The sequence below is a fragment of the Neopsephotus bourkii genome, unplaced genomic scaffold (genome assembly GCF_033783945.1).
Source record: "Neopsephotus bourkii isolate Nb327-2 ecotype Australia unplaced genomic scaffold, CSIRO-AGI_Nbou_v1 NB_1394, whole genome shotgun sequence".
NCBI lineage: Eukaryota > Metazoa > Chordata > Aves > Psittaciformes > Psittacidae > Neopsephotus > Neopsephotus bourkii.
In genome coordinates this window covers 4,924,627-4,952,255 of record NW_026901872.1, presented here as the reverse complement: position 1 = coordinate 4,952,255, position 27,629 = coordinate 4,924,627, and the positions used below count along the sequence as shown (strand labels likewise).

Here is a 27,629-nt window from a genome sequence, read left to right as displayed (position 1 = left end):
GGTATGGAATAAGGGGTGGATAATGTCCTGGGTTTAGCAGTAGCAGTCATGTTTTCTCTTTCTTAGTAGCTGGTGCAGTGCTGTGTTTTGACTTTCGGCCTGGGAACAGAGCTGATAAAAATGATGTTTTGGTTTGGCCAAGGACTTTGTGAGCCTCTTGCTCTGCCAGGGTGGAGGTGAAGCTGGGAGGAAGGAGAGACAGGACACCTGACCCAAACTGACCAAAGAGGTATTCCATACCACAGCACGTCATGCCCAGGAGGTAACTGGGAGAGTTACGTGGAAGGACAGGGGCTTGGTTGGGTCAGACTTGTTGTTCGGCGGGTGGTATTGTACTCTTTTCCATTGTTATTATCTCTTACCATTGTTGTTGGTGGTGGTTGCGGTGGTGATTTGTGTTGTACATTGGTTGCTGGCCTGTTCTTATCTCAGCCCGTGGGAGTTGCATTCTTTCGATTCTCCTCCCCATCCCTCCGGGAGCGGGGAAGGGGGGGAGTCCCTGGGGGGGGGGGAACGCGGGCCTCGACTGCTTCCAGCCCAGCACCACTCACTGGGAGTGAGTGCACAAGATGTCTGGCTGGGTTTAAACCAAGACAACGAGACAAGAGTGATGTTATATTGAAAAATGTGGGATCTAAGTATGATGTGAATGGTATGGAATAAGGGGTGGGTACTGTCCTGGGTTCAGCAGCAGCAGTCATTTTTCTCCTTCTTAGTAGCTGGTGCACTACTGTGGTTTTGACTTTCAGTCTAGGAACAACACTGATAACACCAATGTTTTTAGTTGTTACTAAGTCATGTTTACTCTGACCAAGGACTTTCTGAGTCTCATGGTCTGCCAGGGAGGAGGGGAATCCAGGAGGAAGCAGAGACAGGACACCTGACCCAAAGTAGCCAAAGAGGTATTCCATATCATAGCATGCCATGCCCAGGATGTAAAACTGGGGGCAGTTACCCAGAAGGGATAGGTTGCTGCTCGGTCGAGTTGGGTATCAGCCAGTGGGTGGTGAGCGGTTGTATTCTCTTCCCTTGTTATTTCCCTTATCATTATTATTATTGGTGGTAGCAGTAGTGGTTTGTGTTATACCTTAGTTACTGGACTTTTCTTATCTCAACCCATGGGAGCTACATTGTTTCTATTCTCCTCCCCATCCCTGTGGGGTTGGGAGGACGAAGGGTGGAGAGGGGAGTGAGTGAGTGGCTGCGTGTTTCATATTGCCAGCTGGGCTTAAATCATGAAAACCCCCAACAGCTTCTAGAGTATCCTTATTATAAGGCAGTAGATATATGTCCTTCCTTGCAAGTGAGGCAAGAAATGTCTGCAGATTTAGTCAAACATAGTTTAAACTTTCCCTTTGATTATTTTTTTTATTATTATTTTTCTCCTCTTAAAACTGACAAAATAAAAGACAATATTTAAGACGAACACTTTGGGGGTAGGCATTAAGGCTATTTCTGTTTTATAACTGTGGCCTCTGGTGTGTAGTCCTAAATATTGTAATTTTAAAAAAGCTTTTTTTTTTTTTTAAAAAGACTTTGATATAGAAAAAAAAATACTGGCTACAGTGGTTGTGCATATCACTACTGACAACATTTCATCTGGATTGGATAATAACAGGCTTTTGTCACTTCTTTGAAGACACAGATTTCACAGACGTGACAGCTAAAGACACTACTAGAGCTCTTAGTCAGGCTAATTATATGTTGAAGCTATTTTATTAGTCTTCAGAAAGCTAAACAAGTAGAAAACAAAAGAACCTGGGATGTCACTAAACCTTGCAGACCTGCATAGGTTGACAAAATTGATTAGATAACATATGTTACATAATGCATATAAACCAAACACATTTACTATTCTAGATGTGAAACTCAGCCACATGCTAGGGAGAAACACTTCCTTGCAGAAACTTCCCTGACTTTACTAAGGAACTGACTGCTTCCCGGTTCTGTATTTTGCAATCCTTCAACACTGTGAGAAAGCATCAGGCAGCAAGGCACCACTGACTCATCACTGAATTATCTGCATCTGTGGCCATTTGTCCTTTTCAAGAAAGGCAAAACTAATCACCCCCACACCCACCCAAAAGCTTTAGTTAAATAAATATGATGAGTATTTCCTGGTTATATCAGGTAAACAACTCTAAACATTATCAGAAATTTTATTAGAAAAGCTAATTTGTTATATTTTGGAAAGTAATTTTGGCTAAAAAAAAGAATAATGCACCTTGGTGGACTTAACAGTCCACAGACTATATTGTAAACAAATAACCACTGTTTCTGGAGCATGTTCCAAATGGAGCATGTTGTTAAGTATGTTATCCAATCTGACTTGAAATCTCTATTAAGAGCAAGTCAGTCATATCCCCTAGATGACCACTCCAGAATGTAATCAGCTTCAGTCACAAAACTATCACCTTGGTTCCCTAATTGCATCTTCTAGGCCCTAGAGGTAAAAAAGCCTTCCAGTATGAACTGTTTTTCACACTTTAGGTATTCATGTCTCCTCAGAATTTCTTCAGCCAGCCTAATATGGATTTTGCTTAAACTTTTACAACAGATGTATATTTAGTATGGTATTTCTTCTCTTCTTGAATATCAGCATGAAAATAGGATAATTCTGTGTTGCTTTGACTAAAGGAGGCTTTCTTTATTTATTTCCCTCAAGTATCACAATATCTAGGCTCTTCTCAGGCATACTAGTGGGGGACATTGTGCAACTGTGAATTGTCTGTCTAATAGCTTCAGTTTCCTGAAAGTCACTTGATACTGTTTATTCTCAAAAGCATTTTTCTTCTACCAGACCCCAAAATGAATCCTATGCTATAGGGAGAATACTATCTATGGGGTTCTGAAACTTCTGTTTTGTTGCTGGAAAGCCACAGGAGTTAATAAATTAGACCACTTTATTTTGATTTGCTGATTTCAAGAAAGCAAATCTTGTGAAAGTCATAAGTGTCAGCTTTAAACAGGTAATTAAATGCATGCAAGCTTTGGAGAGCATATAGTCATTATGAAGCACATTCTCTTGTCTCCAGAAATTTAGGTTTTCTTCTCTTGTGTAACTTGACATGCATGTTATTATTTTATTTCTTTATTATCATATTACTTATGATTTGACATACCTTTTTTCTTTGTTTCCTTTTCACTGTTTATTGTTAGACTATTTGACTGAAGGCTAAGTAAATTAAACACACCAAAAAAAAAAAAAATAATCCTCCAGGAGAACCATAGGGAAAATGACAGCTGGAGGAATCCTAGTAACCTTACCTGTGAAAACAGAGTTATTGAATTGACTGCTCCTAAGCTTATCACAGAGGAGCCCATTAAGACAATTCAGTGAAAGAGATTCCCCCTAGAATGTCATGTAAACTAAATGAGTACAGAATTACCAGTGATGGAGGAGGAAGTGAAATTGGGAACACAGCAGAGAGCATTCTGTGACTGTGTAAAACTTATTATGGGATTTTTAGGGGGAAGAATAAAGTAAGGGAGAGTGGTCAAGGTGAATTAAGATTAATAACCAGGAAAGAGTAAAGGGTAAAAGGCATACAAAACTATTGCTCATGGTTCACTAAGTTCTAGTTGATAAGCTTGCCCAACTGAGCCCTATGCTTGACCATTGCTCTTTATCCGTAATTCTTATTAATTTATAACTATCTGCTCTGTGTATGAACTCTCGATCATAACACTGTGCATGTGAGTGTTAGGAAAGTTCATGTTAGATTAATGTGCAAGCGTGGTAAGAGGTCTGAGTGCCAGCTACTGAAAGGAGACACCATAAGTCTGAAGAACTCACAAGTCCAGGTTGCATCAGCTGAAGGAGATCAGAGTAGCGGGGGGCAAATATTGGATCAACTGAGGACTTGAAATCAGCTACTGGAGACCGTATTTTTTCCAGGGAGGTGTATATACTACTCCATTATCAAACTCCCAACCTGATCATGAAGTAAAGGTGAAAAAGAATAGGCTGCACTGTTCTTGTCTTGTGAGTGCCAAGATAGGCACTGCTCTCTGTACAGGTGTGTATGTCCAGCTTTGCTTGTACTGTGTGTGTGTCTGGGAAAATACATTCAACCTGGAAACTGGCTGGATCTGGGACAGTGAGCCATAACAGCCCCGCTTTGACCCAGCTGGGGTGGGAGAACAACCCTTGTGCTAAGAGTCCACAGACTCTGCTATGGTGTGCCAGGAAGAAAATATCCCCAGGTCTCAGCACTCCCTCACATCTCTCACCTGGAACATTTACAAAATTCTTAAGGCACGTTATTTTATAATAGTGAACATTAGTAAATCATAAGGTTACACACACAGTCTTAAATGTTCAAGAAGTCAAAATGCACAGTGGCAGCACAGTTGTCTTGATCGGTCAGATATACACTAACCAGAAAATAAGACAACAGGACTCTTAGGTTTTTGAAAAACACTATTATTCTTTATCTCATGTGAAGTAACATTGATTAAAACTATACCCGCTAATTAATTGTTGATAAAATCCTCACATAGTTTTTTCCCAGGCAGTGATATCAATCCATTTTTCCCGACATATTTAAAGTATTAGAGAAATATTTTTTTACAAATGAAAAGGAATTTAGATATTTTTAACCTAGTTAACATAATTCTGTGTAAGCTTATTAATGACATCTAGCAATGGACTCAGAACTTTTCAGAATCCTAATATGTTTTTTAAAGACTGTGTCTTATATTTTGGAGGTTATATTATTTGATGATAATTTTGGCTTTCCTTAGCAACAGCCTCATGCAACCCCTCTACATACAGCCACAGAAAAAGTATCCTTAATCACACATTATATAATTAACAGTTCAAAGAATAATGAGACCAACAGTGAAAAATAATGAGATGTAAAGGGTACTTCTAAGGTTATTGATATCCATGGTGGAACTCCCTTCTTGCCCCAAAGCAACTGAGCCACACAAAGTATATCCTTGTTATATAGTTAAAAATCTGTAATATTTTTCATTTTATGAAATCAGCACAAAGTTCATGGGTGGTGTTTTTGGGTGGGTGTTTTGTGTGTGTTTTGTGTGTGGTTGTGGGGTTGGGTTTTTTGTTTGGGGGGGTGGGTTTTTGGGTGGGTGTTTGGGGTGTTTTGGGGTTTTTTTTGGGGGGTTGCAGTTCAGCAGTTCAGCTATCTGGGAAGCATCATTTCCTCGGACGCCACGATCGACAGAGAGATAGACAACAGAATAGCAAAGGCATATAGAGCCTTTGGAAAACTCATAAAAGAGTCTGGTGTAATAAACACCTGAAGAAAAGTACAAAGATCAGTGTCTACAGAGCCATTGTATTGTCTACTCTTTTATATGGGTCTGAATCATGGGTCATCTATCGTCATCACCTGCGACTCCTGGAACGCTTTCATCAGCGCTGCCTCTACAATTCTAAACATCCATTGGACTGACTATGTGTCTAATGTCACTGTCCTCGAACAGGCAGGGGTCACCAGCATCGAGGCCACATTGCTGAAACTGCAGCTGCGCTGGGCAGGGCACGTCTCTAGGATGAAGGATACCGCCCCAAGATTGTGTTTTCACGCCAGGTAGCCGCAAGAGAGGCAAAGAGAGATAAGGACTCCAACAATCCTTAGCCTTGGCCATATTGATACCATATGGTCACCTTGGCCTCAATGGGAGACTTGGAGGCACCATACTAATGCCGCTGACTCCTTTGAGGTTCCAAGACTAGTTCAGGAGAAAAGACAAGAGGAAGATGTGTCCCACTGTTCCCCCAGGAGACCTTCTGCTGTGTTTTTTGTAGCCGGATTTGCCTATCCCACATTGGCCTTCTTAGTCATCAGCGCGCTTGTAGTAAGCGTGGGTAAATGCCCTTCCCAAATCTTCGTTCGCGAAGTCAAGCCATGACAAAGTTCATGGGTGGCAAATTCATTGCACATCACTTTGTTAACTGAAGACTGAAGGAATTAAAAAACTGGAAGTCCTAAGCCTACAAATACATAATAGAGGAGAAAACAGCATACGGGTGCTGCTCTAGAGATATCACAAGTTTACTGCTTCTTCTAAGAATTCAATTTCACTTTGCTACTTCAAGATTTGGGAACTCTTGGTATTTGAGAAATGTTGGAAAGATTCTTTTTTAAGATACTGGGTTTTAAAAGTATTTGGTATATGAGTTCTTTGGATAACCTCAATGTTTCTCCAGATAAATTAGCATATTAAGTGAACAATGTAAAATATCCAAATGAAGTACAACTCATGTCCAACAGAAGTTCTTAAATGAAAATCTAATATTAAAGAATATTCAAATAATTAAAGAAACAAATTTGTGAACCTTATAGTACAGTTGTGGACAATATCTTTCTGTTGAATTGGGGTAATTTTTCCAAATACATTTTATGCTATTAATTGTGCACCTCCACAACAGAACTGCAGCTGTAAGCAGTGATAAATGAAAAAGCATTACTCTATTCCATGAAAAAGGTTAATTTTGGTGGCTAAATTTATCTCTTGTGCATTTAAGCAGCCAAATTTTTTAGGTAATCAAGATAATTTTCTAAACATTTTGTGAACCAGTCCTGTATGTCTCTTAGCTTTTCACCAATGCAAGAATAACACATAGAAATAGACTTGCTCTAACCAATCAGAGCACAAAATAACTGAACAGCTATTGATGCATACCTGTATAGATTTTTCCTTAGCTGTGCATTTCTCTGCACACTGGTTGGTTGAGTTTATCTGATTTGCATAATCGCCGTACGGTTATTTCTCAATAGTTCAAGCTGTTTACCAGCAACAAAGATGCAGTCTCAGCTTCTCTTTCTTTCCAACTGATGTAGAAAAACTCTAAAATTTATATGAAAGAATAGAATAAAACATTCCAAAAATCGGAGAAAATGGAGCTGCCAAGCTGTTGAAAGGAAAACTGTATTAAAAGAAGTTGATTCACTGGATTATTTCTATTTCCATAAACATACCCCTCCCCATCCTAATCTTTATCTTGTGCAAGCAGGTCAACAAGGTTCTTGTCCTCACAAGAACTGTAACATTTCTATCTACCTCTCGCTTGCCTTATTTAGATAATACCACTCCATCTCTTCTGTTTAGTAGCATATGTAGTTATTTCTGCGGAAAGAAGAGCCTACTTTTCCATTCATTTTCATGAATGGAAAACTGAAAATGGAAAAAAAAGTGGGGGTGGGGGAGAGGGGTAAGAAATAGGAGGGTGGGAAAATTTAGTAAAATGAAAGTTTGGACAAACGTAGCAGAAGATATACAGCAAGGGTCAGAAAGATGCCTCTATTTTTAAACACAGTTTAGGGTTGGTCTATTTCCATCATTTCTCTTTGAACACATCTTTGTCCATATTTGACTCAGTAACTTTTGCCTGTCACCAGCTTCATTACCACATTCAAGTATCCTTGTGCTATTTTTCTTGTTGAAATTTGCATAGAGATTAATCTGTGATTATTTCATGGTGTTTAAGTCTACAATGGATTACTGGTTTCTCGGTGTAGTTTCTCTTCTATGAAATGACTATCCGTTTTATCAAGGAAATCAGCATTTTCAAAAGTTTCTGACTATTAGTAAAAATGTATAGTCTTTAAGAGACTAAATTGTCAGGGGGTTTGTTTGCTTGAGGTATTTTTTCCACAAAATCGCCTTTAAATGCAATTATTTACATAGGGAGAGAAGCAAAGGGTGGGGATAGTTTGTTTTTTCCTTATTGCAAACACACAGAGGAACTGCCTGGTATTACAATGTCAGTGTTCCTTGTGGGGAATGTTTGTTATTTCCTTATTGCAAACACAAAGAGGAACTGCCTGATATTACAATGTCAGTGTTCCTTGATCCAAAGCAAGTGGCAGATGAGAAAACACTTCAGGGTGAAAAATAAAATCAGAGTGTGAGGTTGGGCTAAGATTTATTTGTATCACTTATCACAAATGCTTGTAGTTCACTGCAGAAGAGAATGCAAACAAGTTCTTCCTGATTTAGCTTCTCACAGGCATTACAGAAAACTCAAACTGCTTCATCACTGCTTCCTCTAAGCCTTCTATTCTAAAGGACTTATATTTACCTCCTAAATTCAGTGGGGTTTAGGCATAGACTATGTGGGCTTCTGGTCTATAGTTCTTAATTCCTTCTTACAATATTTAAGGCACTGAAGCCTAAATAAACATTTAATGGTAACTGAATATACTGCTTCCACTACACCTTCTGTAACTAGTTATGATCTCTTGAATTCACTCATATATTTTGATGATTGTTGCTGTTATGAGGATTTAGAAAAGATTGCTTGTTTACAAATGTGCCTCAGATTTCCCCAGTTAGACTGTTTCATTTCTTCTTTATTCTTTTTCATTCTTCTAAATATAGAAACACATTTCTTCAGAAAAAACTTCCCTAGAACATCAGACACATGATTTAATCCATAAAGATGACTGTTCATCTTGTCCAAAAGTAACATTTCAGTTTTGAAAATGCTGGTCTTGCTATTTTCCTTGTAAAAAATGTTGCTGATTCTTTCACTTAGGGAAGAGAAGCCTACTATTAAGTTTGTAAGTCTGTAAGACTAGGATGCTGGTTTACTCACACAGGTCAAAAGTCATCATGCCAGAGTACAATGCTGCATCTTTTCTTCCTTTCCAATGCAACAGGCACTTCCCATCTTGCTGATTTCTTTGTTGCAATGGATTTCCCACTTATTTACTCTTCAGTCTCTCCACAGTGTATTCTGACTCCTGTATTTATGAATTAATTTATTCTTTTTATCTACACCATAGTAGCTTGTGGGTTATTTTGGAGGAAACTTTCAACAGTGTTTTCAGATTCAATAGGGAATAACTCATGTCTCTCACTATTCTTAGCTTTCTCAATTACTAAATCGATACCTTTGTCCTGAATATAGTCTTAATCCTCTCCATCTTCTGTCTATTCAAGAAACTAAGCAAAATGCATGTCATACCTAAAATCTTCAGTGAATTATTCCATTACTCAAAAACTCTTGTGTGAAAAATTATTTGTAGGTGATTTGAATAGTAACCTTCTGCACTGCATATTATGGTTTGGAATAAACCACATATGCACATAACCTGCACAATCAGTATTTAATGTTAGGAGGCAACAACGGCATAAGTATGTATTTCTGTATTATTTAATGATATCAAAATCATTTAGCATGAGGACAAGGGGTAATGGGTTTAAATTAAAACAGGGGAAGTTCAGGTTAAATATAACGAAGAAGGTCTTTACTGTGAGGGTGGTGAGGCACTGGAACAGGTTGCCCGAAGTGGTAAATGTGTTCAAGACCAGGCTGGACAGAGCCTTGGGCAGCATGGTCTAGTGTGAGACATCCCTGCCCATGGCAGGGGGCTTGAACAAGATTATTTTATGGTCCTTTCCAACCATAACCATTTTGTGATTCTATGATTCTATGTGCAATAGGTATTGAGCTACCCGATATGATAGTTACATTATTTCTATTTTTATTCTTGGAGTTCCTGCTTTACCTCACTGTAAACTATGTCTTTAACAACTAATGTTCCATGTATTACTATTATTAAATACTCCCATTATGATGACTAATATGATTGTCATTCAGTGTTAGTTTTTTACTCACTGTAGCCCAAATAAACTTCTCTTTCATATGTCTCGTATGAGGTTTGGTTCAGCTTTCAAACCATAAAACACTAGCTGCATTTACAGTGCTCTAACTGTTAATTCTGATAGAAAAGCTCCTACTTGGCTCTCTCAGATGCTTTGCAAGTGGTGCTGGCTCTAGTTTATGTCATGGTAGTAGGAATCAGTTTATCCTGATGCAGACACACCTGGTTAGTTGATTATCTCTCCAGTTTCCACTGATCTTACTGACTCATGGTACAATTCATTTGCTGACACAAGTATGTCTACTGGCATTGAGATGTCCTAGACCATCTTGTGTAGTCTCCGCCTCTGTTACAGGACATTACTAATGCTTTTGATTCATATATACTAAGTCTGCACAGGTGTCTTCAGTAGTATCTGATATATTAAATTCCAGTAGCGATTAGTCAGACAAATTAATTCCTGGATCTCCACTAACTACCACATTAATTTAGATGAATTTGGAAGGGATGTGGGGTGTGTGTGTAGGGAGTTATGTATATACATTCAATCCGGGACCTCAACTTGAGGAGAGATGGTGTCTAGAGGCATTTGAAATTTCTTAGTAGATTTCACCAGTCTTCCAGCTGCTGTTTCAGAAGGGCAAAAAATGTTTTGCTAAAACCACAAAGAAGCATTAGAAGCCCAAGTTTAGACAATCATATTTAGGTTAAAAAAAAAAAATAAAAAAAAAAAGCTACGCTAAGTACATAATACCTGGAAAGGAATTCCACACTCACTTCTTTTTTTGAACAAAGAAATAGTATTTTTTCATTTTTAAACCATTAACAAGATTAGATTATTTCAAAATATATTTGAATTGGAAAATTCTGTTGAAACTATCGCCAAAAAATATTTTTTTATACTGAAGTCTTATGAAAAAAAAACATAGCAAACTATTTGTCACTATGTAATTTGTCCAAAATTTTAAATTATTTGTTTTTTCTGTTTGATTATTTTCATGTTCTAAGTAATACTACTCCATTTAAATTTCCTGCCATCATTTAAAGTAGTCACTTCATGAAACTCAGACATGTTCATATATATGCTTATTCATCTTCTGGGAAGATTTTGCACATATTAGCTATTACTACTTAGGAAAAATCCAGTTTTACAGTTTCAGAAGCTTCTCTATTTATGACTTTAATCTGTAATTAATTAACTTTCCCATATAAAGTTTGTTCTTTTACATTTCTTGGTTATAAAAACATTGAGTTATATCGTTTCTGTTTTGTTTTAATAAGTAATGGATTTCTGTAAAAAATATTTCTTCATCAGGTGAGAAATAATACTAAGGATTTTGGTTAATTTTAGTTAAATCATTGGACTAAATTAATCTTATTTATTTCATTTTTTCATGCAAGTTTTCATGTTAGGCATTGTTTAATAGGAAATGGTTGCATCAAAATCATAGGACAGACACATTATCTGGCAAGTAGAGCACACTTGTAAATACCATTCAGAGTAGCTGACTTTTTGGCATAGGATGCTGCATGCTCCCTTCCTGAGACCAAGTGAGCACTCTCTCTTTCCCTTCATGCAATAGCATCTATGAAGCAGATGAAGGAAAAGAGTGTGTATCTGCTCTCATGCTGCTGTTCGGTCAGGACACAACCAAAGCAGGTGCCCAAGTTAAGAAGATGAAAAGTATTCCTAGAGTCTTACCCTTCAGACACTGCTAAGAAACTTTCATTCCATTGTCTTTAGAGGAAACACCCACCCAATTACTTCCTGTCTTCTCTTTGATTTTGCTGCATTCTGTAAGAGACAAGAACAGGTAAAATAGTAACATCCCTCTAGAAGCCAATAGCATTAGTAACAACTTACGTGTTTTCTGTTTGTTTGTTTGTTTGTTTTAAAAAGGAATACTGATATGGGTTATATAGTATTTCTTAGATGATAGGATGGATGTTACTTGGAATATATCAGCTGCATGAGCATTCATCTCAGAAAGCTATAGTTAAAAATCCTGGAAACTTCTGACTCCCACTGAGTGATTTCATAGGGCTGACGTGTGTCTTAGCACTGTCACTAGATTACAGCATCTCATTATCTGAGACTTGTGACTTAGACATCTACACTTACAGGCCGAAACTACTGACCCATATATCACTTTATGCCCCATTCTAATGAAATCTCTGCCTAAAACAACAGGAGTCTCTGTGGAAGGGTGAAGTAATTTTGATTCTCTTGTATTATTCCACTCAGACAAAAGAGAATAGAAAAGAGAGCTACTTCCTAATAAGCTGGACTTTTTGATATGGAATCCATAGTATGTCTAAAGAAATTAGATTTCAGTTTCCTTGCAGTCTTTAATCTCCACATCTTCTGAAGTATTTTAATAGATAAAAAGAAAATTATTACCCCCCTCTCAAAGTCCAAAAGTTTGATTATGTAGACCAAACCAAGCAATATTTGACCTTAAAACAAGAAAGAAAGAAAAAAAAACTTTTCAAAATTAAACCAAAAAATATTATTGCAGTAGCATAATAAAATAAAATAGAGAATACAGTGGACACAGCATTTAAATGCTTATTCCCCATTCTAGTATCTCAGTAATCTTTTCTAGACTCTCAAGAAAGTCCATGACAAAATGAACCTAAGCTGCAGGAAAAAATAAACCATATCCCTCTTAAAAAAAAGTAGTGAAATCAAAACACCCACATGCCACATGAAGCTTTATTCTTTACACTCTTAAGACTTTGCAAGCATATTGTTACAAAACTGGGTCTTTTTCCTTAAAAAGTATAACAATATTGCAACAAAGAAAAATGTCAAAAATTATACCCAGAAAATACATCAGTTAAGATGAAAGAAAGTAGGGCAATTATACTTAATTTATACTTCTCACAAAAATGCTTATATACAATATCAGAAATTACCCACTAGTTGTCATATGATTCTTCAGAAGTTATCTGTATTTCAGGCAAATATAGAATCTTAACTTTCCATGTCTCTAAAAATTAATATTTATTATTCAGAAACTAAAAGAACTTTTCACAGTAAAAAACCTCACTGCCCGCTTTGCAAATTGAAGTTCTTATTTTGTTGTCTGTCAGGAACAAGACTGAAATATCATTTCAATAAAGTATCAGGCAATTTTCCCATCAAGAATATTTTGTTTTTATTTAACAGCAGCAGTTGCAACCATCCTTGTGACTGTTCTTCAGAAAACAACTCTGTCTAGTATATGATGCTGTCATCACTGTTTCAACGTGCTGTAATCTCATATTGTCTAATTAAACAATGGTATACGCTATTTAATAGTGCTATGCAAGATAGATATACTACATTCTCTTATTTTTTTATATTTCTACTAATATTATTTCTTAAGTGGATTCATTATATTTCACTGTGGACAACAGGGTCATATTCATATATTCTGTATCAAATAAGAGACATAAGTAGAGCTTACTAGGTAAAATTTCTAAAGAGTCTAAAATATTATCTTTGTTGTAATTCTGTTAAAATAAGTTGGTTACATTCTTTCTACTATGGTAATAATGCACTGGTAATTTCATTCTATAGTATACTGCAGTCAATTTCAATTTTCATAGGAGTAAGGATAAAATTGCCATTAGTTTGTATTAATTCTTACCCTTATATTGACAAATATCATCACACACCTGAGTTTTTTATTTATATTACTAAAAGAAAAGATGTAAGGGGATTATTTTTCACCCTGTGGATTACTCCTTATGCAGTCCCTGGCTTTCTGTTGGACTATTTTAACTATCTGTTTCCAAAACAGTCCAAGCTTTAGTAGAGGACTTGCTCTGACAAAAATCTGGTTCAGCTGCAGTCTGGATTGTTTCAGTTTCTGCCCTTTTTTTACTTAACAAGTAGACATACTCATATAATCTTCTCCCAGTAGTTATCTTGTCATTTCTTTTCTCAGAGGAGTGGAATGTATAAAAGTCATTCATGAAAAATAAAATGTTACATGATAAAACCAGGGAATTAAAAGAAGTCTGACAGGGACAGCAACAATGGGCATTAGGAATTTATTATTACGGTATAGGCCACACTAAAATAGAATGCTTTCTTTTAAGAAAAAGATGGGCTTTTACTGGTGATAACAAATGTAGAATTAATGTATGAAGGCTCCTTTTAAAAATTAAGAATCAGCTACATTAACACTTATCTTTATAATTCTGTTGTCTAACTGAATTTTCATTTAACATAGCTAGTTGCCCTAACTCACACTTCCTCCATTAGCTTTAATTGGTGTAGCTTCACCGCACACTTCCAATTATATTTTATAAACACACAGCACAATTAAATAATCCAGTCTGTATTCCGTCCTCATATCATTCTCCACGGATTTACTTTCACTTCCAGGGATTTATGGACTCTTCATCAGGGACTGTAGCAATAGGACAAGGGGCAATGGGTTCAAACTAAAGCAGGATAAGTTTGAATTAGACATAAAGAAGAGTTTTTTTACTGTGAAGCTGGGGAGGCACTGGAAGAGGTTGCCGAAAGAAGTGATGAATTCTCTGCCCCTGGCAGCGTACAAGGCCAAGTTGTACAGAGCCTTGGGTGACATGGTCTAGTGTGAGGCATCCTTGCTGGAAGGTAGGTACTAGATTGTCTTAAGGTCCTTTCCAACCCAAACCATTCTATGATTCTATTCTATGATTCTATGGTTAAGTGAACATAAACATTCCTCACTTAAGATATGATAAAATAGGCTTTTGAATGAATACTGTGTTTGGAAACCTTCTAGCTAATCAGCAATCAAAAAAGTTAAAAAGCAAGCAAACATCAGTGTCTAACTACTTCTAAAGAGTGTTAAATCTGAAATTAACTCTCAAAGGTTTGTATATGATTAGAAGTATGATATTGGGCAATATTTTTATGTTTGTCAGGATGATGATTCTAATATACATTCTACAAGCATAAATTCTTTTGGAAAAAGTGGTAATATAAATAAAAAAAGGAAGTCTACCTGTTTATAGTAGATGATGGTAAAGAGAAGCATATTAAAAAAAGAGAAAAAGAAAAATTCTTAATTTCAGGTAATGGAATGGTGGGTGTGAATGAAGTACTAAGCTAGATGACCCTGTTAATATTTTCATGCTATTAAAGCAAGACTTCATAGTCTTCAAATAGTACTTTTTCAACATGTTCTTTTCCTTTTACCAAATTAGACAGAACTTCACAGAGAGAGAAAAAAAATTACCCCACCCCGTAGTGGACAATGAGAGGGAAGTTAAAATGCTGAATTCTCTGAGAAGCTATCTATAAAGAAAACTCAGGAAGACTTTTAAGATATGTTTTTGTTAAGACTTTGTGACTTAAGATAAAAACTCTAAAATGCATCTGATGTAACCTAGAAATTCCCAAATGTTTGCATACTTCCTCCATCCTTACCTGAATCTTGTATGCCTTCTGCAATATGCAAAATTCTTGTGGTGCTAGTGAGATAAGGACAATTATGGTCTGAGATAGCACATCATTATTTTTGGTATTATAAACATAATGCATAATTTTTCAGAAATAAGGGGTTATCTACTTGCTTTAAAATGTCTAGAAAGCAATCCAGCTCTGCTCATTCTCTACTTATTGAATTTCTGATTGGCTGAATAGGAATTGTTTGCCTAGCAGGTTATGTGGGAAGAGGATTATTTACATATTTAGAAAACATTAATATGTATCTATAAACTTATATAGTACCAACCTTACACTGATACAGTGAAATATTTTAAAGTATCCCTGTACAGCTGATCTGATTCCTACAATGTGACTCCTTTTAACTAAACAGATAAATTATAAAATCTATATATCTAAATGAATATTAAAAGTTTTCCTCACTGCATACATGACAAAAACAAACATATATTTATTCACAATAAATAAAATTATTGATTGATCATGAGATTTAGCTAAGGCCATTTAATGTGCCTGTTAAGAGAGAGAATGCTTTGTGCCATCCTCTTTATCTTTTTCAATCCAAATAGAGGGAATTGGGAAGAATCCATGCTTCATATATGTGAAGCACCCTAATTGGTGTAATGCTCTGTACAACTATTAATGAAGTGTGGGAAAAAAAGGAAGTAATGTTTTTTTGGCATATAATTCTCCTCATTCAAAACTTAATACTTTTAGGCAACTGAAAGTATGGTGACATAATAACATAGATATAAATAACATATGAAACATTTTTTGGAATATGCAAATAAATATTTTAAAACCTGGGTTCTGAAATGAAATTCTAAAATCCTTATCCAAGCAAATGATAATTGTTCAACACGCAAGTCAGTCCAAAGTCACTGAAAACTGAAGGAGAGCTGAAAGAAGTTCTTGGATAAAGTTGCATGTCAGCTGATTATATGTCATGAATTCATTAAAAACGGGGCTCATCCTGCCACACTTCAGTAAACTAACGTGTGAAGTCAGCACTCTGCAGGAGCTTTCAGTAGATGAGTAATCCTTATTCCATGATAAAATAGTTCCCTTACGTTGCAATGTTTACAACTAATGGCACCAGTACCAAAAAAAATCCCTGAAGGAAGGCAGAACAAGTCTGAGCTGTACTATGAAAATCTGGGAAAAGTGTGAATGACTGTTTCCTATTTTGTGCATTTATATACGTATTTCATACAGTTGTACATGTGTATCTTATACACATGTATTGTGAGACTGATGGAAACATGATGTGAAAGAGCTAAATGAAATACCCTGAGACATTGTAAATAAAAATAGTCTTTTAACATTTAACAATGTTACCGTGATTTAGGAAAGGATCCTGCTCAGGAAAGAGAATTTTTATGGTGTTAATTTGAAGAACATTGTATTTCTGTAACTTCTTATGTTTGAATAGGTACATGTGTATTCGGGCAGATCCCCAAATAGTCAAAATAATATCTAAATCTCCAAGTTCTTTTCAGCTACCTTAGCCATGGCTTCAACCTGGACTCCCCCTCATCCTCATCCAATTTTGTTTTTGAGGGAAATAAGAGATAAGGAGGTACAGTAGAAAGTTGAACTAAATATATGATTTGGAACATTTTTCTCCAGATATTTTTATTTTTGAAACGTAAAATGTACAAGTTTATCTATGTATTCTCAATAAAATATCAGAATAACACTTCCATTGACAGATAAAATTAAAAATAAATATTATTCATGCTGGACAAAGAAACAATTCAACCACTTGAAAGCCACCAAACAAGTATTACACTGGAAGCCTTTGGAGGAATTGGGAATTGGTGACATGCTGGCTTCATTTTAGTGCTTTAATCACAAGATTATTATAAAAGATTTTTTTTCTTTCATTAATAGAAATTTATTTTTTATTGATAAGTTTGGAGTGATTTAGAGTGTGATGGACTCATTGCAGTGTTTGGCTTATTCACAGTTCATTCCTGCAACCACTATTCACTTAAAGAAATCTTGATTCATGGGTGACCTTGGCTTTAGCATGTATATTTTTTACTAGATTATTCCTGAAACATGTATAACCTTGGACTGATTGAGACATTATCTCCCTGCAGGAGAACCATCTTCTTGCCTTCGCACTTTGATTATAAAGTTACAGGGATTGTAAAATATTTGATTCATTTCTTCTTTCCCCATGAATAGAAAATTACTCTTACTGCAACTATTTCCTATTCTTTAATTATTTATGAATAAATAAAAGTCAACAGCTTAAAACAAGCCCTAAAATGGCAACAAACAGGTTCTTTAAAGTAGACATATAGTCAAATTCTGATTTTCTAATGCAGAATCAGAAGTTCATAGACTTATTTTGCTTAATAAAACAAGAAGGATCTGTGAAATAACTTTTCCCTCAGATGCACAGAAATCAATTCTTGTCCTCTATTAGTCTGAGCTTTACACCATCTGAATATGAATCATGGACAGCCTTATAAAAGCACAAAGACACAGATTCAATCAGCACATCTTAATGCATTTAGTCTGGAATTCGTCTTATCTTTAAATATTTACAATAGGGACATATATATTTGTCTTCCTGGATTCTTTTTACAGGGAAGAGAGAAAAATGGGCACTTGCAAGGAACAATTAATCTGAGAATGTTAAGTGTCTGCTTTATGATGGAGTGAATCATTTGCCTAGATGTGCCTGTTTCTCTCTACTGATTATAAAGACAGTCTAAACATCTAAATCAGATGGGAAGATTGGCATCACAGATGTCTGTATTTGATCAAATGAACTAATTTCCCAGGTGCTTCTGTCAGGAAGTCTGTTCTCTTCAGTCCTGATGTATTGTAAACACTCAGAATAGTTCCTGGTTTAGTTTGAACCTTGGCCAGGCAGCATTTTCTCAGGTACAGTTGGGTAGTTAAGTACAAGTCAAAGACCATTTCTAACAAGCATTTTAATATGGACTAACTGTTCCAGAGAGTAAAAGAATTTAACAGAAAGCATGTGCACCATTCTGTACTGACTAATTTCGGTGCCAGAGAGTAGCCGTGGGCATGTTTAATTTACAGAATGTTGCCCCTATGGCTGAAGTCTCCACAATTCCTTGCTGCAAGCAACAATTCTAAGCAAGTTATTCAAAAAGAAACCATATCATACTCTTCGTATTGGTCTCAGTCTAAATATTTTAATTTCCCACAGCCACAGTCAGTGCTAACAGGCTAATATTTTGGGACACATACTCCATGATCATCACGAAGAATATAAAAATGTCATTCCAGAGCTCCATTTAAAGCTCTGTTTACATCTCCAATTTATATCAGTATCCATCTGTATCCGGTGGTGGACACACAAACATTTGGTACAAGCTTTCCTCTCCCCATCTTCGGGTGTTTTAGGGATAATCATATTCTCAAGAGCTTTCATTCAATTTTCTTACATCTCTACAAGGACAGTTAGAAAACTTTCACAATCCTAACCTTAATCCAGACAAGCTTTCCTTTACTTTGGGGGTATTGTGCAGCTGGGTTACAGATTCCACCTTCAGAATCATATAATCATAGAATGGTTTGGGCTGGAAGGCACCTTAATCATCTAGTTCTAACCCCCCTACCACAGACAGGGACATCAAGTTGCACAGAATCAGCAGATCTTTCTTTTAATAGAAAGATAGTGTATACTACCACTATTCAAAACTGATGTAGGGAACAAGACAATTTAGTCCAACAAAGCACACTTGAAAACTATGACTAGAAACGCTGGACAATGAAACAGTCTCTATGCTTTAGTGAACAAAAAGTAATGTGTGTGGTATGATATTTCAAACAAATGCAGGACACTGAAAGTAGCACAGGATAAAAGATCTTCATGACCCAACCTGCATGCTAGGCACTATTATTTATTTATAGATATCTTGAATTTCAATCATGTTATCAGCTACCTGCTGAGTCTGGCAACATATCTAATTTCATGTTGAACCACCTGACTGCTTTTTCTCTATAAAACACTTTCCCAGTCTTATTGTCACTGACCTAGCAAAGGTTAGCCATAAATCTTTTTCTCAGCAAGGGTGCTGGTAACTTAAGACCTTCTCTAATAAGCAACACTGTATTTCTGAGCTTATATCGGAAACAGCATGAACTGTCATATTTTTCTGAGAATTATTTAGATAGGGTTGTATAAATCCAACAGGTTAGTGAATAAATTTGCAGATTCTTTGTGTATCTGTGCCTGATAGACTATCTGTTTTATCTGTGTTTGTTCAGTCATGTTTTGCTGTTAGTGATGAATAGTCATTCATAGTACCTAGCCATAGTCTCTGCTTCACTGAGGTTTCTCTATGTAAGCTAGAACTGAATGCCTCTTACGTGCAAGCTACTCCTGTGTGAAAGAATAAAAATCAAACTTTTTTTTTTTCAGTGATAAATGTGATATGATTTGTTTAATTTCTTAAAGAACCTACAAGTTGTTAACTGGGATATAATGCAATGTCTTTATACTTAAAATCTAGGATTCATTTTCATAGACTTAGCTTAACTTTAATCTGAGGTGATTGTTTCAGCATGTCACTCCATTAGACATGAGGACAATGTGTCCAGTTTATTTCCATTTAAACTGAGGAATTCCATTGAGGAATTACTACTTTTTAAATCCACCAGGTTAGTTACAGTCTAAGAGTGATCTTTTTTTTTTTTTTTCAGAACTATTGCTACCATACCTAAATGGTGATCCTGATGAACAGTCTGATGATGAAATAGCAGTGAAACTTCAAACCATCAAAGAAAAAATCAGCACTAAAGTATTTTTAAAATTTCTGTGGGTTTTTGAGCTGTTGTAGACTCATGTGGGAGGAGAAATGTTTGAAGTGTATTATATTTTGATAAATGTCCTTTCTTGTAAAATACCTCAGCCTTTAATTGCATAAAAAGGCCATTTATGGTATTCCATTTGTCAATAGACAGAATAACATCTTTCTAAGCTCATAATGAAAATGAAATAAACCCAAATATTAAGCCTATAGATTTTTCAGATCATGGCATGTCCACATAATGTTTCCAAGGCACAAGATAAAAATATGATGTAAAAAGAAAGATGAATGTAAAAAAATAATATATAAATATCTACTGCTTTCAGGCATGCAAATTTGGAATCCACTGAACCTCCCATATTTTTATTTGGAAAGATAGTCTAAGGTTGATATAATTGTGAAGGAGGCAAGGAAATTATCTGATTTTGATTTCATTTCTGTTACAAAACTCAGGGTAATATATTAATTTATAACAAAACCCATGGTAAAGACTGTTTTCAAAAGCGCTGCTCCTTAAACAAAATGAGTGTGAAGATAAAAAGCTTGACCCTACCAAGCCTGTAATGGATAAACAAAATGATGCAATTTCAACATTATATTGGTTGAATTTCATTAAATTAACAATTAATAAGTGAACTAAGTTAACATACTCAACTTACTGGCCGCATGATGACATAAATGAATGTTATATAGTATTCCATCAATGTGTAAAATACATGTAACATACATTCTATGTTGCTCAAAACCTGTAATCAGGACAAAGATATGCACATAGTATGAAAGAGCATATACTCCATTAGATGCAGACCTAGAAGTTAAACTATTCTTGTAGTACAAAGATATAGCTTCTACTTAAGCTGTTATAATAGTGTAATAATAGTATAATAATTGTTGGCCATCAGTTGTCATTATTCACTTTGTTCAGAGAGAATGCTCAAATTCTAACAAACTATAGGAATCATAGAATAGAATCTGGCCTTGAACACTGCCAGGGATGGAGCATTCACAACTTCCCTGGGCAACCCATTTCAGTGCCTCACCACCCTAACTGTAAAGAATTTCTTCCTTATATCCAATCTAAACTTTCCCTGTTTAAGTTTGAATCCGTTACCCCTTGTCCTATCACTACAGTCCCTAATGAAGAGTCCCTCCCCAGCATCCCTATAACCCCCCTTCAGATACTGGAAGGCTGCTATGAGGTCTATGAGGTATATGCATCCAAATAGTTTCAAACATGCAGAAAAATACAGTGCAGGGGTCAGTGGTGTCTCTTTTTCCCCCAAACTGTCTTTTTAAAATCACCTATTTAAACACAGCATAGAAAGGCTGATTCATATGCACTAACTTTCTGTGTTAGTCACATACAGAATGCATCAAAAAGAGAGAGTGTTCCTGTTAATTTCTGGTAGTTCAAAAGAAAATCAAATATTCTGATTGCAGCAACTGTCCTCTAGCACAAAATAGCAAGATGTATGTAACTTTAAGAAACATCGAGATTTTACCTTTAGGAAAACCTGCGGAGTTAAGTCTCCATCCATGGACTTGAATCAGTAAACTGAAGAAGTCTGGCTGTCTTGCTCCTGGTTATTAGTTATATTCTCATTTTCATGGAAGCTGCTGTTGTACCAACTGAAAAATGGGATAGGGTACTTTAAAATAATTGCTACTTTACAGAACCCGGTTTACTTTTTATGTTCAAAATGAAAATTATTTTAAAGCACAGTTTTTCATGTTCATCATGCTGGCATGTGTTTCTATGGAAACAGGAAAAAAGTGGTAGCTGAGTCCTAGGAACTCTTGTTCAACTCAGTGACTAAATCTAACAGAATTCCACTTTGAGCAGAAATAGAAGACCAAGGCAAATTCCATCTGTAACGGCTGAAAAATTTTTGCTCATCAATTATTTGAAGAAATGTTTTCACTGTGATGCTCTGGAGAGTTCATTATCCATGATTTTTCACCTACTACAATCCAAAATACATGAATCTATGCCATGTTTCTGTTTAGAATTAAAAATAAGTAAATAGATAAATAAATAGATAAATAAATTAATATCCAACCACACCCTCCCAAAAAAAAACGCAAACCATAAAAAACATATAGCTTGACCTTGCGAATAAACTTCTAATTTTCTTTCTTCAGTTAGTTACACCAGAGCTAGTGATTGAAACCCACATTTGCTAGCACAGTGCACTAACAATTTTCACATGCAATCCCAATATCCTGCAAATTAGGCAGAAGTATCATTTCCCACCTTCACAAGAGAAGTACAAATCTGGTTTCAGTTAAATATGTGAATATGTATGTAAGAGAAAGAGATTAACTTTCATGTTTTCAGATCAAATAGTAAAGGTTTTTTTTGTTTGAAAAGTATGTTTATTTGATTTTCTAAGTTGATTGGTAATACAGTGTATTGAGTAGGTTAAAGATTCTTGAATCAAAACATATGGATACAGGCTTGAGTATTTAAAGATTATGTTTGTATCACTCCCTTTCTGCTCTCAAATTCACTGATATCAGTAGAATATTTTGCACAGATTTCAGAGAGCTGTGCATGAATGGCTAGCAATCTAAACTCCCTCAAGTGCTGAACAAAAAAAAACACCCAAAAGGATTTTACATGTTTCTTTGCTGTCCACTTTTATGTGTGATTTAGTGGAATAAGATCAAAGTTTTCATTTATCTTAAAAAAAAAAAAAAGCAGAAAAAGTGGCTTTAAAATACTCTTCACTAATTTATTAAATTTTCTTTTTTTCAATCGCGTTGTCATTCAAGCTTAGAAAAAGTTATAATTTCTAAAATCTTATGTTACACAAATGTCTGTTCTAGTTGTGAACTGCCTAATAGTAGGTAATATACAAGTGTATGTAGCTAGCTATGTTATGTATATAGCAATTCAATACACACTGATTGGAAGATGAAATCCAAAGTGCATGTGAGTGATTGAAAGCCGATCTGTGTATCCTGTGAATTTATTAGACAAGGGTGTATATATATATATATATTTTTTTTCTTTAATTTACTAGCATTTTAGTTGTGGAAATAGTATTCGTTCAAGTCAATTATTTTTTATATATATTTTTGTATATTGCCCTGAAAAACAGTAAAGAAAAAAAATAATAATGTTATGAACATTAATAAGAGGCAAATTTGTGTCAATGAAAGAATTTTACTTAAGGAATTTGAAGAAATATTCTTTTTCGGAAATGGTTGTTACTATTTGTAACAAAACAGCAGCTTAATTCAGAGATGCTAAGCCTACTCCATAGATTGGTATTCTAGTATATATTATACAAGTGAGATTACTGAATAATTCAAGGAAGCTACTAATGCTTCTGTGATACTGTGTGCTTTTAAGGTATTTTTAAGTAGATTTTTTTCTATCTAATCCAGTTAATGCCTAAAATCTGTACCAGAAGGATGGTGTTTACAAAAAAAGGGAATGGTACCAACTCATTTGGGATAGAATTTTCTATTTGGGCTTAATGTCATTACAGTGATTGGACGGCATTTTCCCATAATGACGTATTAAGTGAGAAGAAATATTAGCTGGCAGTCCTCATCACCTTGCACAAGCAGCCTTTGATCAGCTCATTTGTTGTTATTTAGCTGCTGTTATTACACCTAACTTTATGAATAGAAATCACTATATCAATGATACGGGAAGCTAATACGGTTTCATTAGCATCAAATTAAAAATATCCCCTTTCAAAAATAAGCGGGTGAGTGAATAAATAAATAAAGGCCAGAATACATTAAAATTCTTTGCTCTTGAGGCAGAATTTTACTCTATCACGCTGTAAGGAAATTCTGGCACTCTCAACACAGTTGAAGATATACTTCTTCCTAACAGACCACACTAAGGGTGAAATAATGCACAGCCTGGGTTTCAGTGTCTCAGTATGTCAATGACTTCCCTGGTTGCAACTTACTTTTGCATTTTTAATTCAAGACTGAGGAAAAAAAAAGAAAGATAAATACTTTGTGAAAAAATTTGTGACTGCTTTTCACATGGACTTTCTGACTTAGAATAAGAGACGATGGAGGTGCAAAAAAACTGCACAAAAATTTTATTCACTAGTTTAAGGGTAGCATGACATCTGAACACACTGAATGGAGCAACAGGAGAGCACATGGGAAATTCAGAGCAGAATTCAGTGTGAATTCCTAAGATTATGGCACCCTATATGTAAGCTTCAGTTTCTACCAGGCCTTGGGACTGTTATATTCCTGCTTGTTCATGCTACCTGGGCAAAGTGGTTGCTTCAGTCACCAAATTTGCTGCAACTTCATGTGCTAAAGCATAAACTTTAACTGGAAACATTTTCTATCATTCCTCCAGATGGAGGCAGGTAGAATTTTTTCTGTCTCACAGGTGCTTAGTGTATATATCTGTATCTTTGCTAATTGACATAGAGGTGTCTTATAGACAATGGAAAGAAAGATTCTGTGAGACCTAGTTGTATAGGTGGACAGATTAAAAAAATGGGCAAAAAAGGATTACAGTTGTGAAGGGTTGCTTCTTACATTAATAAGGGTAGCTTTGCTATTGCCATTCTGTAAAACAGACAGGAAAAAAGAAAGCTGAAAATTAGAAAAAAAAAAAAAAAAAAGAAGTGTCACGAAGAGCTATAGATTCAATCAGTGCAGAACAGATCCATAGAAAAGTTATACCCAAGACAGGTCCTCTTGGAAGTATCCAGTTTTCTTCAGTTTCGTACATTCATGCCTAATTCCAATTTCCTTCATGTTCTGCCTTAGTTATATTCTTTTTTTTTTCCTTGGGAATAGCAGCTATTCTTAAATAAAAGTGTGATCTTTCCACAGCTGAACAAGGAACTCATTTTCATCTTCTACTTTCTCTGCATTAAGTACAAAGATAAATTTTACCAGTGAATGTCACCCTATGACTGAGTGAAAAATTATAGCTAGTGTGATTGATCAGTGACTTTGACCTCACAAATGGGCTTAAAAGACGGAATGGCCGTTACTTGCCCTTCTGACCTCACAGAAATGAAAATTTTTAGGTTTGTAGCACCCAGACTGCAGTAAACTCCATCACTACCACGCTTCCTCAGTGAAAGTCTCTCCAGAGTTACACTGCGAATAAAAAAAGATTCTTACTTTGCATAACTACAAATTTATCTTTTTGCTGTGCACAAACTGAAAAGATTTCTGCTGCTATCAAATAATTCTTCAATGCTAAATTTCCTACTCCTTACCCCCCCCACAAGTTTTTTCTGTTCTTTATTCTGCATATCTTTGTTTTGTATTACGAAGACTGTATCAGTAAAATCTTTCCAGGAAAAACAAAACAAAACTTATTTAGTCAAGAAGTGGTGTTCTAAAAAAATATACATACTGTTCTGACTAAATGAATCTGTTTAATTTGTTTTAGAAACTTAAAAAAAGTAAATAAATTTCCCAAAAGGAACCCTCCGTTTTCCTTCTGAATAGTGTTTGTTCTATTTTGATTTCAGATTGTTTTGGGAAAACCTCTACTAAAAACTTTCTGTCATAGCTCACAACCCTTTATTTTAGTTCTAGTTTTTAAAAAACTAATGGCCAACAAAAATAATAATTAAGAAAATATATGTAGCATTCAAATTCCTAGTACTTTTAGAAACTTAGAAATCTTAGGAGACTAAGCTGCCTTTAAAAACAGGAGGCTTAAACTCCAAATCAGTTTGAATTCTCTGAGCCAATCTTTGTCTCTTAGAGAAAAAATGAACAGAGGCACAAACTAGATAACAGCCTTTTATGGGGTACAGAAATTAAAGTAACAGAATTACCTTTCAAAGAGATCTCCATGGCTTTAATGTAAAAATAGCTATTATTTTATTAGACAAGGCTCTAATCCACAGTCTGTTAAACTGTGCTCAAGACTTCTATAAGATAATCAATGCCTTCACTGGAGAGTAGTTTGATTAAAAAAAGGGAAAAAAATATTTGGAGAAGCTGGGGAGCCATCTTGTGGTGATTTTATTTAATCCTCCAAAAGAGAGTAGTTTGCATGAAACTTTCATTTTCAGCATGCTTGAAACTTCTCACTGCAGATGTTTTTGGGAGGAAAATTATATTATCATTTTCTGTTCATCTGCTATATTTAGACATCTACAACAAAGTATGTCTAGGAAAAAGATAAAGAAAAATTTTTTGAAACCACTAATATAATCACTTGTGCTCCCTGTTACTAAAAGGTTTTTACCAGATGCCTTTTCTTCAGAAATACAATGTCACTGAGAAAATGTTATAAGAGAGGAAAAAAAAAAGTGTTGTGTGTTTTTTTTTTTTAATGAAATATTTACAGGTCCTGCTTTTATATCGCACACCTCAGTGATTTTGGTTTGGTTTGTCTAGCTTTTTTGGTTGCTTTTTTTTTGGGGGGGGGGTGGGGTGGGAGGGTGGTGTCATGAAAATTCCTGTAAAGAATCTAAACTTTTTAATTTTTCTTCATGAGGAGATCTTAACGGGAATTTAGTTGAGATTTTGTACATTCATTTTTAATTGCTGAAGACTACACAAAATAGTGTAGACCTGGAGACAAAGACAAAACCTGGAGTTAGGAGAACTACATTCTGCTATGGAGTGTCCATTGCAACAGTCAGAGAATCTGTTTTATAAAATCTGAAATTAACAGGATAGAGGTGAAAAAGCTAGTTAACTAAAGCATTTGAGGAACCAGCTCTGCCTCAGCTGAAATCAAGTAATTCAATATTAGTTCGTTGTAATATGCTCAGTTTGCTCTCTGCTAGAGAACTTATTTAGTGATATCTAGTTTTGTGCTTACTGGCTTAAATAAGCAGCAATAAACTCCATGAACCATTACTAATGTCAGCACTTTCAACGAAAGCAATAAATTGTCAATATTTTTGTATTTGTAAGTTCCACAAGAACAGTAGTTTTTTTCCTAGGTATTATTTCTTTGTAACTGGAAAGCAATGAAAAGATCTTGAACAATATTACTGAAGACATAAAAACTATTTTTCAGCAAAAGCTAAGACACAATTAGCTCTGAAAAAGATGGCCACCAAAAGCTATTTTGAATACAAGGGTAAACATAATACTTGTTCTTGATGGCTTTCTTGTCCCCCATACACTATTAGGTTTCCTGTTGTCCTCCTTCTCTGTCCCTGCTTTTGTTCTGCTCCTTACACTTACCTGTAGGAAACCATAAGTAAAGGCAGTATCACTGGGAGTTGTAAAGGGTCAAATCAGACTGAAATTGCCTCATAAGAGGTTGTCCAGGAACAAGCATGATTAATACTGGCATCTTTTATTTCCTTCCCTTTTTTCCTCCCCAGCACAATTTGTAGCATTTTCTGATTTTTCTATTTTCAACTTTTGCCCTAGTTGAAAGAACTGCTCCAAAATTCCTGCTTGCATAATATACTGAGCTTATTATTTAAATCAGTATTCAAATCTCCTTCATTTCTGCAGGTATACATGCTGTTCACTTTTTCTGTGTGAATTTCACCTATACAGTTTAAATTTGAATCATTTCAAACCCCATCTCACGTTTGGGATTAGTTTTGCATGGAGGCATCTATACAGATGTCCCACTTACTCTTTCTAACATAAGAAGACAGTTTGAAATACTATTCCTATGGTTAACGCATACTGTGGTTCATAACATTAACTGTACATAGGGGCAAATGAGGACTTTTTTTTTCCCATTGTGACAAATGTTCTTGCCTCATTTATTTACTTATTTCAATACTCTTTTAGAAGCATTCCACTCATTCTCACACAGGTCTTTACAAATCTCATGCCAGATCTAGACTCATATTCAGTTTTCTCTACTGCCTTGTCCCT

At 35.4% G+C, this 27,629-nt stretch overlaps 1 long non-coding RNA gene across 1 annotated transcript in view; it reads right to left on the bottom strand.

Annotated features, from left to right (window-relative positions):
- Positions 1 to 620: 620 nt before the first annotated feature.
- LOC133220028 (uncharacterized) overlaps positions 621 to 27,629 on the bottom strand; it is a 901,957-nt gene continuing 874,948 nt past the window's right edge. The window contains exon 3 of the long non-coding RNA XR_009727626.1: positions 621 to 806. This is a non-coding gene — a long non-coding RNA (uncharacterized LOC133220028). The remainder of the gene's footprint in view (positions 807 to 27,629) is intronic.